General features: G+C 47.9%; 6 non-coding genes across 6 annotated transcripts; all 6 read left to right on the top strand.

Annotated features, from left to right (window-relative positions):
• Nucleotides 1–276: 276 nt before the first annotated feature.
• Nucleotides 277–439, top strand: LOC126231621 (U1 spliceosomal RNA). The gene has a single exon (XR_007544402.1). It is a non-coding gene; the product is annotated as a U1 spliceosomal RNA (small nuclear RNA).
• Nucleotides 440–2,550: 2,111 nt separating this feature from the next.
• On the top strand, nt 2,551–2,713 carry LOC126231632 (U1 spliceosomal RNA). Its single transcript, XR_007544412.1, has one exon. It is a non-coding gene; the product is annotated as a U1 spliceosomal RNA (small nuclear RNA).
• A 2,111-nt stretch (nt 2,714–4,824) lies between these two features.
• Nucleotides 4,825–4,987, top strand: LOC126231631 (U1 spliceosomal RNA). The gene has a single exon (XR_007544411.1). It is a non-coding gene; the product is annotated as a U1 spliceosomal RNA (small nuclear RNA).
• A 2,111-nt stretch (nt 4,988–7,098) lies between these two features.
• On the top strand, nt 7,099–7,261 carry LOC126231630 (U1 spliceosomal RNA). The gene has a single exon (XR_007544410.1). It is a non-coding gene; the product is annotated as a U1 spliceosomal RNA (small nuclear RNA).
• A 2,111-nt stretch (nt 7,262–9,372) lies between these two features.
• Nucleotides 9,373–9,535, top strand: LOC126231629 (U1 spliceosomal RNA). Its single transcript, XR_007544409.1, has one exon. It is a non-coding gene; the product is annotated as a U1 spliceosomal RNA (small nuclear RNA).
• Nucleotides 9,536–11,646: 2,111 nt separating this feature from the next.
• LOC126231620 (U1 spliceosomal RNA) lies at nt 11,647–11,809 on the top strand. Its single transcript, XR_007544401.1, has one exon. It is a non-coding gene; the product is annotated as a U1 spliceosomal RNA (small nuclear RNA).
• The last annotated feature ends 4,703 nt before the right edge of the window (nt 11,810–16,512 follow it).

Here is a 16,512-nt window from a genome sequence, read left to right as displayed (position 1 = left end):
GTGGCCCGCCATCTCCCGGAGGGTGCAGTAACTTAACCCCAGCAACGGCCGGCGCCGCGAGTCGCGATGTCTTCCGCACGAAAAATGCATCGCTTTCTGCAGAGGGCCGTTATTGTGCCTGTCTGCCTGCTAACTCGACGGCCAACAGCGCGTTTATAAGGAAGCAAGTACATTCACGGCACCATGCTCTTCGCCGAATGCGACAACGTCAAGAGTTCTCGTTCCACTACGATAGCGCGAGGCATTACAAATATTCGCCTGTGGCCGAGGAGAAGCATACTTACCTGGCGTAGAGGATACCGTGATCATGAAGGCGGTTCCTCCGGGGTGAGGCTTGTCCATTGCACTTCGGTCGAGCTGACCCCCGCGATTACTCCAAATGCGAGTAACTCGGGCGCATAATTTTTGGTAGTCGGGACTGCGTTCGCGCTGTCCCGGTGCTAATCTCTAATGCAATCAAAGCCTCTCCTCGTAGTGGATGATAAGCACTGACGGTGAGTAATTTACCAGCTTCTTATAACCGATGATGCCTCTACTAAAAACGACAAATTGCACTAGGACACGGCGTCGAAACCCACAGCCGGCGCACTGCTCGTTAACCGCGTGGCACGCGTGCTCGTAATAACAGCGGCAGCCGCGAGATGGCTCAGGCGATCTAACTTGGCTGCGATTTCCGTATTAACGGTCGAACGGCCCCTTTTAGCATTCTCTGTCCATAAACGGATTGTGCACCAAACGTTATTCGACGGCGCGGCATTCCCTGCAAGCACAGTGACTGCTGTGGCGCGAGCGGGCGTACAGGGGCCGTCGGCCAGCCGAACGCTTTGGCGCCTGTGGCAAGGTACATGAAGGGGCCGGAAGCGAGCGTCTAGCGTAGCGTCTCGAGACTTCGAGACTTGCAGACTTGCGGCACTTGAGGAGCTTGTGGGGATGTGAATCGAAGGAAATAACATGACGAGCTGCACCGAAAACGAGAAACATAGATTCTAGCCAACCTCGGTGATCGGACGAGAACCGGCGTATTTTTACCCTTTTCTTGCCTCGTTGCCGTTGGCGAGTGAATGCTGCAACGTGTGCCGGCAAGTCAGCTTCGGATCCTCACTTAACTTCCACACACAGTGAATATCTTCCTGGCCACGACAGTTTCCTGCCGCAGTTGGCGTCTACCTGCTCTAAGGAATGGCCTTTCGTCGCAGTGGTTGTGTTTCATCTGACAACTTTGCAGGCAACCTAAAATAACGCTTGGAAAGGAACAATTAAAGCACGAGGAGGACTGAAAACGGCCGCATGAAATTATTAAGCTCGGTTTCGATTGCGACAATTCCTATGAAATACTCACGTACACTAATTGCAGAGATAGGTAGGATTAAAAAAAAAACACTTCATTGTTTAATACCATTTCATTACACTTCAGAACTGTTACTACTTCAAAAACAAGCAATTTAATTTATCCTTACTTACTTACTTACTTACTTACTTACTCCAGGTCCAAGCAAAGAGACAGAGAGGGGTGAATGTAATGCCTGCAGCCGTTTTCAAATGTTTGCACATATAAAACTACTCATAGCGTCACAATAGTCATAAGATATTAATCATTTACGAAATGCCGCAAAATTAATCTGCAGCAAGCAGTGTTGTTGCCATTAGATGGCAATGGCTTTGTTTTCACAGTGCTACCTAGTAGTGGTGCAGCCTAAACGAATTAATTACTTCCCCTAAACTTTTCCATCTAGCTTAAATAATGAAGCATTATTATTTTTGTCATATACTTTCATATGCGTGAAGGAAATATCTCCACATTCTGAATTAAAGTGAAGACAAATTTTGTTCGAGCTTTCCAGATAGTGCTCGAGATGGACAGAAAAAAGAAGTGTTACCATACCTTCAAGTGTCTTCTGTTCCATCAGCGTCCAATGGGGTAAGCTGCAGTTTTTGCTGATTATTGTCTTTCCTTAAGAACCTGCTGATGTGATGTTTGTCCCTCGTGTACAACACCCACGAGTGCATCCAGCTTTCTTAGAACATCTGATAGTCTGAGCTTGGTCCTTCGGTTGCTCAGCGACAGACAAGGGCGATTGACAATGCTGCCGTATTTCCTAGCACTAAGGGCTCCCACGGAGGGAGCAAAGGTAAGAGCAACAATTGATTTTGTGGCTTGCACTGTGGCTCGAAGAAACAGTCATTCAGCAAATCTCATTTGCCGTTTTGACACCGGACGAAAGAAAGAGGGCGACTTTCAGGCGGAGAGGGCGGCTCGAAGGCGGTAACCCCGACGTGGCCCGCCATCTCCCGGAGGGTGCAGTAACTTAACCCCAGCAACGGCCGGCGCCGCGAGTCGCGATGTCTTCCGCACGAAAAATGCATCGCTTTCTGCAGAGGGCCGTTATTGTGCCTGTCTGCCTGCTAACTCGACGGCCAACAGCGCGTTTATAAGGAAGCAAGTACATTCACGGCACCATGCTCTTCGCCGAATGCGACAACGTCAAGAGTTCTCGTTCCACTACGATAGCGCGAGGCATTACAAATATTCGCCTGTGGCCGAGGAGAAGCATACTTACCTGGCGTAGAGGATACCGTGATCATGAAGGCGGTTCCTCCGGGGTGAGGCTTGTCCATTGCACTTCGGTCGAGCTGACCCCCGCGATTACTCCAAATGCGAGTAACTCGGGCGCATAATTTTTGGTAGTCGGGACTGCGTTCGCGCTGTCCCGGTGCTAATCTCTAATGCAATCAAAGCCTCTCCTCGTAGTGGATGATAAGCACTGACGGTGAGTAATTTACCAGCTTCTTATAACCGATGATGCCTCTACTAAAAACGACAAATTGCACTAGGACACGGCGTCGAAACCCACAGCCGGCGCACTGCTCGTTAACCGCGTGGCACGCGTGCTCGTAATAACAGCGGCAGCCGCGAGATGGCTCAGGCGATCTAACTTGGCTGCGATTTCCGTATTAACGGTCGAACGGCCCCTTTTAGCATTCTCTGTCCATAAACGGATTGTGCACCAAACGTTATTCGACGGCGCGGCATTCCCTGCAAGCACAGTGACTGCTGTGGCGCGAGCGGGCGTACAGGGGCCGTCGGCCAGCCGAACGCTTTGGCGCCTGTGGCAAGGTACATGAAGGGGCCGGAAGCGAGCGTCTAGCGTAGCGTCTCGAGACTTCGAGACTTGCAGACTTGCGGCACTTGAGGAGCTTGTGGGGATGTGAATCGAAGGAAATAACATGACGAGCTGCACCGAAAACGAGAAACATAGATTCTAGCCAACCTCGGTGATCGGACGAGAACCGGCGTATTTTTACCCTTTTCTTGCCTCGTTGCCGTTGGCGAGTGAATGCTGCAACGTGTGCCGGCAAGTCAGCTTCGGATCCTCACTTAACTTCCACACACAGTGAATATCTTCCTGGCCACGACAGTTTCCTGCCGCAGTTGGCGTCTACCTGCTCTAAGGAATGGCCTTTCGTCGCAGTGGTTGTGTTTCATCTGACAACTTTGCAGGCAACCTAAAATAACGCTTGGAAAGGAACAATTAAAGCACGAGGAGGACTGAAAACGGCCGCATGAAATTATTAAGCTCGGTTTCGATTGCGACAATTCCTATGAAATACTCACGTACACTAATTGCAGAGATAGGTAGGATTAAAAAAAAAACACTTCATTGTTTAATACCATTTCATTACACTTCAGAACTGTTACTACTTCAAAAACAAGCAATTTAATTTATCCTTACTTACTTACTTACTTACTTACTTACTCCAGGTCCAAGCAAAGAGACAGAGAGGGGTGAATGTAATGCCTGCAGCCGTTTTCAAATGTTTGCACATATAAAACTACTCATAGCGTCACAATAGTCATAAGATATTAATCATTTACGAAATGCCGCAAAATTAATCTGCAGCAAGCAGTGTTGTTGCCATTAGATGGCAATGGCTTTGTTTTCACAGTGCTACCTAGTAGTGGTGCAGCCTAAACGAATTAATTACTTCCCCTAAACTTTTCCATCTAGCTTAAATAATGAAGCATTATTATTTTTGTCATATACTTTCATATGCGTGAAGGAAATATCTCCACATTCTGAATTAAAGTGAAGACAAATTTTGTTCGAGCTTTCCAGATAGTGCTCGAGATGGACAGAAAAAAGAAGTGTTACCATACCTTCAAGTGTCTTCTGTTCCATCAGCGTCCAATGGGGTAAGCTGCAGTTTTTGCTGATTATTGTCTTTCCTTAAGAACCTGCTGATGTGATGTTTGTCCCTCGTGTACAACACCCACGAGTGCATCCAGCTTTCTTAGAACATCTGATAGTCTGAGCTTGGTCCTTCGGTTGCTCAGCGACAGACAAGGGCGATTGACAATGCTGCCGTATTTCCTAGCACTAAGGGCTCCCACGGAGGGAGCAAAGGTAAGAGCAACAATTGATTTTGTGGCTTGCACTGTGGCTCGAAGAAACAGTCATTCAGCAAATCTCATTTGCCGTTTTGACACCGGACGAAAGAAAGAGGGCGACTTTCAGGCGGAGAGGGCGGCTCGAAGGCGGTAACCCCGACGTGGCCCGCCATCTCCCGGAGGGTGCAGTAACTTAACCCCAGCAACGGCCGGCGCCGCGAGTCGCGATGTCTTCCGCACGAAAAATGCATCGCTTTCTGCAGAGGGCCGTTATTGTGCCTGTCTGCCTGCTAACTCGACGGCCAACAGCGCGTTTATAAGGAAGCAAGTACATTCACGGCACCATGCTCTTCGCCGAATGCGACAACGTCAAGAGTTCTCGTTCCACTACGATAGCGCGAGGCATTACAAATATTCGCCTGTGGCCGAGGAGAAGCATACTTACCTGGCGTAGAGGATACCGTGATCATGAAGGCGGTTCCTCCGGGGTGAGGCTTGTCCATTGCACTTCGGTCGAGCTGACCCCCGCGATTACTCCAAATGCGAGTAACTCGGGCGCATAATTTTTGGTAGTCGGGACTGCGTTCGCGCTGTCCCGGTGCTAATCTCTAATGCAATCAAAGCCTCTCCTCGTAGTGGATGATAAGCACTGACGGTGAGTAATTTACCAGCTTCTTATAACCGATGATGCCTCTACTAAAAACGACAAATTGCACTAGGACACGGCGTCGAAACCCACAGCCGGCGCACTGCTCGTTAACCGCGTGGCACGCGTGCTCGTAATAACAGCGGCAGCCGCGAGATGGCTCAGGCGATCTAACTTGGCTGCGATTTCCGTATTAACGGTCGAACGGCCCCTTTTAGCATTCTCTGTCCATAAACGGATTGTGCACCAAACGTTATTCGACGGCGCGGCATTCCCTGCAAGCACAGTGACTGCTGTGGCGCGAGCGGGCGTACAGGGGCCGTCGGCCAGCCGAACGCTTTGGCGCCTGTGGCAAGGTACATGAAGGGGCCGGAAGCGAGCGTCTAGCGTAGCGTCTCGAGACTTCGAGACTTGCAGACTTGCGGCACTTGAGGAGCTTGTGGGGATGTGAATCGAAGGAAATAACATGACGAGCTGCACCGAAAACGAGAAACATAGATTCTAGCCAACCTCGGTGATCGGACGAGAACCGGCGTATTTTTACCCTTTTCTTGCCTCGTTGCCGTTGGCGAGTGAATGCTGCAACGTGTGCCGGCAAGTCAGCTTCGGATCCTCACTTAACTTCCACACACAGTGAATATCTTCCTGGCCACGACAGTTTCCTGCCGCAGTTGGCGTCTACCTGCTCTAAGGAATGGCCTTTCGTCGCAGTGGTTGTGTTTCATCTGACAACTTTGCAGGCAACCTAAAATAACGCTTGGAAAGGAACAATTAAAGCACGAGGAGGACTGAAAACGGCCGCATGAAATTATTAAGCTCGGTTTCGATTGCGACAATTCCTATGAAATACTCACGTACACTAATTGCAGAGATAGGTAGGATTAAAAAAAAAACACTTCATTGTTTAATACCATTTCATTACACTTCAGAACTGTTACTACTTCAAAAACAAGCAATTTAATTTATCCTTACTTACTTACTTACTTACTTACTTACTCCAGGTCCAAGCAAAGAGACAGAGAGGGGTGAATGTAATGCCTGCAGCCGTTTTCAAATGTTTGCACATATAAAACTACTCATAGCGTCACAATAGTCATAAGATATTAATCATTTACGAAATGCCGCAAAATTAATCTGCAGCAAGCAGTGTTGTTGCCATTAGATGGCAATGGCTTTGTTTTCACAGTGCTACCTAGTAGTGGTGCAGCCTAAACGAATTAATTACTTCCCCTAAACTTTTCCATCTAGCTTAAATAATGAAGCATTATTATTTTTGTCATATACTTTCATATGCGTGAAGGAAATATCTCCACATTCTGAATTAAAGTGAAGACAAATTTTGTTCGAGCTTTCCAGATAGTGCTCGAGATGGACAGAAAAAAGAAGTGTTACCATACCTTCAAGTGTCTTCTGTTCCATCAGCGTCCAATGGGGTAAGCTGCAGTTTTTGCTGATTATTGTCTTTCCTTAAGAACCTGCTGATGTGATGTTTGTCCCTCGTGTACAACACCCACGAGTGCATCCAGCTTTCTTAGAACATCTGATAGTCTGAGCTTGGTCCTTCGGTTGCTCAGCGACAGACAAGGGCGATTGACAATGCTGCCGTATTTCCTAGCACTAAGGGCTCCCACGGAGGGAGCAAAGGTAAGAGCAACAATTGATTTTGTGGCTTGCACTGTGGCTCGAAGAAACAGTCATTCAGCAAATCTCATTTGCCGTTTTGACACCGGACGAAAGAAAGAGGGCGACTTTCAGGCGGAGAGGGCGGCTCGAAGGCGGTAACCCCGACGTGGCCCGCCATCTCCCGGAGGGTGCAGTAACTTAACCCCAGCAACGGCCGGCGCCGCGAGTCGCGATGTCTTCCGCACGAAAAATGCATCGCTTTCTGCAGAGGGCCGTTATTGTGCCTGTCTGCCTGCTAACTCGACGGCCAACAGCGCGTTTATAAGGAAGCAAGTACATTCACGGCACCATGCTCTTCGCCGAATGCGACAACGTCAAGAGTTCTCGTTCCACTACGATAGCGCGAGGCATTACAAATATTCGCCTGTGGCCGAGGAGAAGCATACTTACCTGGCGTAGAGGATACCGTGATCATGAAGGCGGTTCCTCCGGGGTGAGGCTTGTCCATTGCACTTCGGTCGAGCTGACCCCCGCGATTACTCCAAATGCGAGTAACTCGGGCGCATAATTTTTGGTAGTCGGGACTGCGTTCGCGCTGTCCCGGTGCTAATCTCTAATGCAATCAAAGCCTCTCCTCGTAGTGGATGATAAGCACTGACGGTGAGTAATTTACCAGCTTCTTATAACCGATGATGCCTCTACTAAAAACGACAAATTGCACTAGGACACGGCGTCGAAACCCACAGCCGGCGCACTGCTCGTTAACCGCGTGGCACGCGTGCTCGTAATAACAGCGGCAGCCGCGAGATGGCTCAGGCGATCTAACTTGGCTGCGATTTCCGTATTAACGGTCGAACGGCCCCTTTTAGCATTCTCTGTCCATAAACGGATTGTGCACCAAACGTTATTCGACGGCGCGGCATTCCCTGCAAGCACAGTGACTGCTGTGGCGCGAGCGGGCGTACAGGGGCCGTCGGCCAGCCGAACGCTTTGGCGCCTGTGGCAAGGTACATGAAGGGGCCGGAAGCGAGCGTCTAGCGTAGCGTCTCGAGACTTCGAGACTTGCAGACTTGCGGCACTTGAGGAGCTTGTGGGGATGTGAATCGAAGGAAATAACATGACGAGCTGCACCGAAAACGAGAAACATAGATTCTAGCCAACCTCGGTGATCGGACGAGAACCGGCGTATTTTTACCCTTTTCTTGCCTCGTTGCCGTTGGCGAGTGAATGCTGCAACGTGTGCCGGCAAGTCAGCTTCGGATCCTCACTTAACTTCCACACACAGTGAATATCTTCCTGGCCACGACAGTTTCCTGCCGCAGTTGGCGTCTACCTGCTCTAAGGAATGGCCTTTCGTCGCAGTGGTTGTGTTTCATCTGACAACTTTGCAGGCAACCTAAAATAACGCTTGGAAAGGAACAATTAAAGCACGAGGAGGACTGAAAACGGCCGCATGAAATTATTAAGCTCGGTTTCGATTGCGACAATTCCTATGAAATACTCACGTACACTAATTGCAGAGATAGGTAGGATTAAAAAAAAAACACTTCATTGTTTAATACCATTTCATTACACTTCAGAACTGTTACTACTTCAAAAACAAGCAATTTAATTTATCCTTACTTACTTACTTACTTACTTACTTACTCCAGGTCCAAGCAAAGAGACAGAGAGGGGTGAATGTAATGCCTGCAGCCGTTTTCAAATGTTTGCACATATAAAACTACTCATAGCGTCACAATAGTCATAAGATATTAATCATTTACGAAATGCCGCAAAATTAATCTGCAGCAAGCAGTGTTGTTGCCATTAGATGGCAATGGCTTTGTTTTCACAGTGCTACCTAGTAGTGGTGCAGCCTAAACGAATTAATTACTTCCCCTAAACTTTTCCATCTAGCTTAAATAATGAAGCATTATTATTTTTGTCATATACTTTCATATGCGTGAAGGAAATATCTCCACATTCTGAATTAAAGTGAAGACAAATTTTGTTCGAGCTTTCCAGATAGTGCTCGAGATGGACAGAAAAAAGAAGTGTTACCATACCTTCAAGTGTCTTCTGTTCCATCAGCGTCCAATGGGGTAAGCTGCAGTTTTTGCTGATTATTGTCTTTCCTTAAGAACCTGCTGATGTGATGTTTGTCCCTCGTGTACAACACCCACGAGTGCATCCAGCTTTCTTAGAACATCTGATAGTCTGAGCTTGGTCCTTCGGTTGCTCAGCGACAGACAAGGGCGATTGACAATGCTGCCGTATTTCCTAGCACTAAGGGCTCCCACGGAGGGAGCAAAGGTAAGAGCAACAATTGATTTTGTGGCTTGCACTGTGGCTCGAAGAAACAGTCATTCAGCAAATCTCATTTGCCGTTTTGACACCGGACGAAAGAAAGAGGGCGACTTTCAGGCGGAGAGGGCGGCTCGAAGGCGGTAACCCCGACGTGGCCCGCCATCTCCCGGAGGGTGCAGTAACTTAACCCCAGCAACGGCCGGCGCCGCGAGTCGCGATGTCTTCCGCACGAAAAATGCATCGCTTTCTGCAGAGGGCCGTTATTGTGCCTGTCTGCCTGCTAACTCGACGGCCAACAGCGCGTTTATAAGGAAGCAAGTACATTCACGGCACCATGCTCTTCGCCGAATGCGACAACGTCAAGAGTTCTCGTTCCACTACGATAGCGCGAGGCATTACAAATATTCGCCTGTGGCCGAGGAGAAGCATACTTACCTGGCGTAGAGGATACCGTGATCATGAAGGCGGTTCCTCCGGGGTGAGGCTTGTCCATTGCACTTCGGTCGAGCTGACCCCCGCGATTACTCCAAATGCGAGTAACTCGGGCGCATAATTTTTGGTAGTCGGGACTGCGTTCGCGCTGTCCCGGTGCTAATCTCTAATGCAATCAAAGCCTCTCCTCGTAGTGGATGATAAGCACTGACGGTGAGTAATTTACCAGCTTCTTATAACCGATGATGCCTCTACTAAAAACGACAAATTGCACTAGGACACGGCGTCGAAACCCACAGCCGGCGCACTGCTCGTTAACCGCGTGGCACGCGTGCTCGTAATAACAGCGGCAGCCGCGAGATGGCTCAGGCGATCTAACTTGGCTGCGATTTCCGTATTAACGGTCGAACGGCCCCTTTTAGCATTCTCTGTCCATAAACGGATTGTGCACCAAACGTTATTCGACGGCGCGGCATTCCCTGCAAGCACAGTGACTGCTGTGGCGCGAGCGGGCGTACAGGGGCCGTCGGCCAGCCGAACGCTTTGGCGCCTGTGGCAAGGTACATGAAGGGGCCGGAAGCGAGCGTCTAGCGTAGCGTCTCGAGACTTCGAGACTTGCAGACTTGCGGCACTTGAGGAGCTTGTGGGGATGTGAATCGAAGGAAATAACATGACGAGCTGCACCGAAAACGAGAAACATAGATTCTAGCCAACCTCGGTGATCGGACGAGAACCGGCGTATTTTTACCCTTTTCTTGCCTCGTTGCCGTTGGCGAGTGAATGCTGCAACGTGTGCCGGCAAGTCAGCTTCGGATCCTCACTTAACTTCCACACACAGTGAATATCTTCCTGGCCACGACAGTTTCCTGCCGCAGTTGGCGTCTACCTGCTCTAAGGAATGGCCTTTCGTCGCAGTGGTTGTGTTTCATCTGACAACTTTGCAGGCAACCTAAAATAACGCTTGGAAAGGAACAATTAAAGCACGAGGAGGACTGAAAACGGCCGCATGAAATTATTAAGCTCGGTTTCGATTGCGACAATTCCTATGAAATACTCACGTACACTAATTGCAGAGATAGGTAGGATTAAAAAAAAAACACTTCATTGTTTAATACCATTTCATTACACTTCAGAACTGTTACTACTTCAAAAACAAGCAATTTAATTTATCCTTACTTACTTACTTACTTACTTACTTACTCCAGGTCCAAGCAAAGAGACAGAGAGGGGTGAATGTAATGCCTGCAGCCGTTTTCAAATGTTTGCACATATAAAACTACTCATAGCGTCACAATAGTCATAAGATATTAATCATTTACGAAATGCCGCAAAATTAATCTGCAGCAAGCAGTGTTGTTGCCATTAGATGGCAATGGCTTTGTTTTCACAGTGCTACCTAGTAGTGGTGCAGCCTAAACGAATTAATTACTTCCCCTAAACTTTTCCATCTAGCTTAAATAATGAAGCATTATTATTTTTGTCATATACTTTCATATGCGTGAAGGAAATATCTCCACATTCTGAATTAAAGTGAAGACAAATTTTGTTCGAGCTTTCCAGATAGTGCTCGAGATGGACAGAAAAAAGAAGTGTTACCATACCTTCAAGTGTCTTCTGTTCCATCAGCGTCCAATGGGGTAAGCTGCAGTTTTTGCTGATTATTGTCTTTCCTTAAGAACCTGCTGATGTGATGTTTGTCCCTCGTGTACAACACCCACGAGTGCATCCAGCTTTCTTAGAACATCTGATAGTCTGAGCTTGGTCCTTCGGTTGCTCAGCGACAGACAAGGGCGATTGACAATGCTGCCGTATTTCCTAGCACTAAGGGCTCCCACGGAGGGAGCAAAGGTAAGAGCAACAATTGATTTTGTGGCTTGCACTGTGGCTCGAAGAAACAGTCATTCAGCAAATCTCATTTGCCGTTTTGACACCGGACGAAAGAAAGAGGGCGACTTTCAGGCGGAGAGGGCGGCTCGAAGGCGGTAACCCCGACGTGGCCCGCCATCTCCCGGAGGGTGCAGTAACTTAACCCCAGCAACGGCCGGCGCCGCGAGTCGCGATGTCTTCCGCACGAAAAATGCATCGCTTTCTGCAGAGGGCCGTTATTGTGCCTGTCTGCCTGCTAACTCGACGGCCAACAGCGCGTTTATAAGGAAGCAAGTACATTCACGGCACCATGCTCTTCGCCGAATGCGACAACGTCAAGAGTTCTCGTTCCACTACGATAGCGCGAGGCATTACAAATATTCGCCTGTGGCCGAGGAGAAGCATACTTACCTGGCGTAGAGGATACCGTGATCATGAAGGCGGTTCCTCCGGGGTGAGGCTTGTCCATTGCACTTCGGTCGAGCTGACCCCCGCGATTACTCCAAATGCGAGTAACTCGGGCGCATAATTTTTGGTAGTCGGGACTGCGTTCGCGCTGTCCCGGTGCTAATCTCTAATGCAATCAAAGCCTCTCCTCGTAGTGGATGATAAGCACTGACGGTGAGTAATTTACCAGCTTCTTATAACCGATGATGCCTCTACTAAAAACGACAAATTGCACTAGGACACGGCGTCGAAACCCACAGCCGGCGCACTGCTCGTTAACCGCGTGGCACGCGTGCTCGTAATAACAGCGGCAGCCGCGAGATGGCTCAGGCGATCTAACTTGGCTGCGATTTCCGTATTAACGGTCGAACGGCCCCTTTTAGCATTCTCTGTCCATAAACGGATTGTGCACCAAACGTTATTCGACGGCGCGGCATTCCCTGCAAGCACAGTGACTGCTGTGGCGCGAGCGGGCGTACAGGGGCCGTCGGCCAGCCGAACGCTTTGGCGCCTGTGGCAAGGTACATGAAGGGGCCGGAAGCGAGCGTCTAGCGTAGCGTCTCGAGACTTCGAGACTTGCAGACTTGCGGCACTTGAGGAGCTTGTGGGGATGTGAATCGAAGGAAATAACATGACGAGCTGCACCGAAAACGAGAAACATAGATTCTAGCCAACCTCGGTGATCGGACGAGAACCGGCGTATTTTTACCCTTTTCTTGCCTCGTTGCCGTTGGCGAGTGAATGCTGCAACGTGTGCCGGCAAGTCAGCTTCGGATCCTCACTTAACTTCCACACACAGTGAATATCTTCCTGGCCACGACAGTTTCCTGCCGCAGTTGGCGTCTACCTGCTCTAAGGAATGGCCTTTCGTCGCAGTGGTTGTGTTTCATCTGACAACTTTGCAGGCAACCTAAAATAACGCTTGGAAAGGAACAATTAAAGCACGAGGAGGACTGAAAACGGCCGCATGAAATTATTAAGCTCGGTTTCGATTGCGACAATTCCTATGAAATACTCACGTACACTAATTGCAGAGATAGGTAGGATTAAAAAAAAAACACTTCATTGTTTAATACCATTTCATTACACTTCAGAACTGTTACTACTTCAAAAACAAGCAATTTAATTTATCCTTACTTACTTACTTACTTACTTACTTACTCCAGGTCCAAGCAAAGAGACAGAGAGGGGTGAATGTAATGCCTGCAGCCGTTTTCAAATGTTTGCACATATAAAACTACTCATAGCGTCACAATAGTCATAAGATATTAATCATTTACGAAATGCCGCAAAATTAATCTGCAGCAAGCAGTGTTGTTGCCATTAGATGGCAATGGCTTTGTTTTCACAGTGCTACCTAGTAGTGGTGCAGCCTAAACGAATTAATTACTTCCCCTAAACTTTTCCATCTAGCTTAAATAATGAAGCATTATTATTTTTGTCATATACTTTCATATGCGTGAAGGAAATATCTCCACATTCTGAATTAAAGTGAAGACAAATTTTGTTCGAGCTTTCCAGATAGTGCTCGAGATGGACAGAAAAAAGAAGTGTTACCATACCTTCAAGTGTCTTCTGTTCCATCAGCGTCCAATGGGGTAAGCTGCAGTTTTTGCTGATTATTGTCTTTCCTTAAGAACCTGCTGATGTGATGTTTGTCCCTCGTGTACAACACCCACGAGTGCATCCAGCTTTCTTAGAACATCTGATAGTCTGAGCTTGGTCCTTCGGTTGCTCAGCGACAGACAAGGGCGATTGACAATGCTGCCGTATTTCCTAGCACTAAGGGCTCCCACGGAGGGAGCAAAGGTAAGAGCAACAATTGATTTTGTGGCTTGCACTGTGGCTCGAAGAAACAGTCATTCAGCAAATCTCATTTGCCGTTTTGACACCGGACGAAAGAAAGAGGGCGACTTTCAGGCGGAGAGGGCGGCTCGAAGGCGGTAACCCCGACGTGGCCCGCCATCTCCCGGAGGGTGCAGTAACTTAACCCCAGCAACGGCCGGCGCCGCGAGTCGCGATGTCTTCCGCACGAAAAATGCATCGCTTTCTGCAGAGGGCCGTTATTGTGCCTGTCTGCCTGCTAACTCGACGGCCAACAGCGCGTTTATAAGGAAGCAAGTACATTCACGGCACCATGCTCTTCGCCGAATGCGACAACGTCAAGAGTTCTCGTTCCACTACGATAGCGCGAGGCATTACAAATATTCGCCTGTGGCCGAGGAGAAGGGGCTCCGCATGGACCCCCAAACGGGAGCAGCAACGGTTACGAATAGGCACGAAAAATCCCAGAACTAGTGGGTATCTACAACAGACTGACATCTGCCTTAAGTAACTAGAAACACAATAATTCATTACAGCACACCATTTGTAGAATTAATCAACATATTAATGAACATCAGTTAAGCAATACAAATCTTTTATCTTCTGTGTGTAAGGCCAATTATACATTAAGCCGCGAGCGAACTAGATACCCGTGCAGCCGGCACGCGCGGGCAAAGGGGGCGGAAAGTAAACAACAGCATAAGCAGGATGCAACCCAGGACCCCGCACCCGCTACCAAGACAAACAGCAGAAGTTCCAATAAAACGAAATCGAGAGCAAGTAACTAGCGTGCAGGCTAACGGAATATCGAGACCGTTCCCCCTTCCTCGTCGTTAAATTTGTGATTAAATCAGAATTACCATATCTACATTCTGTCATTGAAGGAATTCTTGTACTTTCATTAATAGAATTAGTTTCAAACAATTTAAACACACAATAACAACTGGCCTCTCAGTAACTTGTAAGGATTTATGAAACTACTCCTTTAGAATTAGACACGTGTCTCTCAGACACACTATCACTTCAGATAGAAACGTAACAGTAATGTTATTGCAATTCGCAGCAAAATACATCCAGGGAAAATTTTATCCATGTCTATCTATAGCAATTGGCCAGCTTAACTCCGTCGTGTGGTATAAATACAATAACCAGGCGGTACTTATACAAGGACCAACCAAACTGTTTTCAATGGCCGTTAACACTGACAGTAGCAGTCTACAAACAGAATGTATTAGCACTCCAGGCCCTAGTAAATGTCAATCATCACATCACATACAGCTCTCACTAGAACCTTGCGTACTAAGCAAGTTGAAATTAACACATTCGAGGACAGACTCAGTAGGAGTAGCAACGGCCGGCCAAGAAAATGAAGTCAACAGCACTGAACCCAGTAGTCGATTCCAGACACAATTTACAGCACAAGCAAGGCCCTCACCCTCTTGCTTGTTCGACGAAGCCAACCGCCGCAGATCCCAGTGCCAGGAGACTTGCAGGAAGCAAAATACACCAACGGCTTCCCAGTAACGTGACTGCTTCCACGCCGGCAATATTTGCTACGGCGCCGTCACCCGGGTAAACAGCCCCTTTTAGACGTGCTCTTCCTGCTGCCTCGCTCGGCGCCTGCACTGTCCGCCAAACTTCGCAAACAACGTTACTGCTAGGCGTCACAAAGCAAAATCCTCGCCACTTGCTAGAGCTTACCCCTCGCTCCCCGATAGGGCAGGTAGGTGGCGCCACCGCGCGCTCTGCGCACACCACCGGAAAAATGACCCATACCGACGGCGGGAATATCGCTGATCGAGCCACACCGCTCAATTTCTCCATGCAGATTTTCACTTGTGGTGTGGCAGTCGCAACTCAAATTCGTCCCCGACTGGAGATACAAAAAGTGCAGTAGTGATATCGCTGACTGTTCCCACGCGAGTCACTGTGTAGAAGGTAGATGGTGTCGAGGTAAAACTGACACATGAAGTTCAGCTCTAACAGGATGTTGTTGATATGGACAGGGGCACCCAGTGATTGTGGCCGCAATTTATTAGATACTCTTGCGGTTGGACAGCAAGAACCTTTCTCAGTCACTGCTTTGGTGCGTTTGATGAAAAGCGCCGTGCATTTAGCACGTAAGTGTATTAACCTCAGTCCACCGTCTTCGAGGCTCAGTGTGCAAGTTTGCATGGACACCTTGAGGGCATGTCCCCTCCTAGCATCCTGTTTAATAGCACGTGGCATAACTTGAGACAGACACCAAGCCTTCGCTAGAATGTATGTGTTAATGTTCTCCACATTTTCGTGAATTTCCAAGGCCCTGACCGAGTAGATTCTGGCTACCGCTCCGATTTTGCGCAGACTGTGTAAGTAGGCTGTTTAGGTTTTTATATTGGTAACGCCACGTAGCGCTCTGTATGAAAATCACTGTCTACGCCATTATTTGCCGCCCGCTCCGTTTCCCTATGCACAATTACCAAATTACTACTTCGAATGTCTGTTAATTCATTACACAGTGGTGCTGATAAGCTACGCTCGTCGTCACTATTATTTGTCAGTTTACTTTGGAGCCTAGTGTTACGTTTTTCACACGCCATTATTGTTACAATATTTCATACGATAACACAGAAAAACACAATTTGAAGAGCAAAAATAAGAAAACACATTAACATAGCACTGAAAATAATATCTAGTTAATTGCAAGCGCAGCTGCGAAATACTTGGTGCAAATCTACATGCATTCCACAACTGTTTTACTGTACAAAGATGAAAAACTACAACTACAAAGGAAATTCTCTCTATAATTACGCGCTAGCAATAAAGAATAGCTACACTAATTACACAAACTACAAGAAAAAATCAGAAGATTCCAGTGAGGTATGCTCGGCTAAGAGTCGAAATATGAAACGTCCACTTAGAAAAATTATTTAATGACTGTGCTGGTAAACCACTTACGTTATTTGATTTTCAAATAGCTGAGCAGAACTGAACGTACTCACACATTTCGCTCTTT

The sequence above is a fragment of the Schistocerca nitens genome, unplaced genomic scaffold, assembly GCF_023898315.1.
Source record: "Schistocerca nitens isolate TAMUIC-IGC-003100 unplaced genomic scaffold, iqSchNite1.1 HiC_scaffold_400, whole genome shotgun sequence".
Classification (NCBI taxonomy): domain Eukaryota; kingdom Metazoa; phylum Arthropoda; class Insecta; order Orthoptera; family Acrididae; genus Schistocerca; species Schistocerca nitens.
Note: the sequence above shows the minus strand (reverse complement) of the source record. Positions and strands in the feature narration are given on the sequence as shown.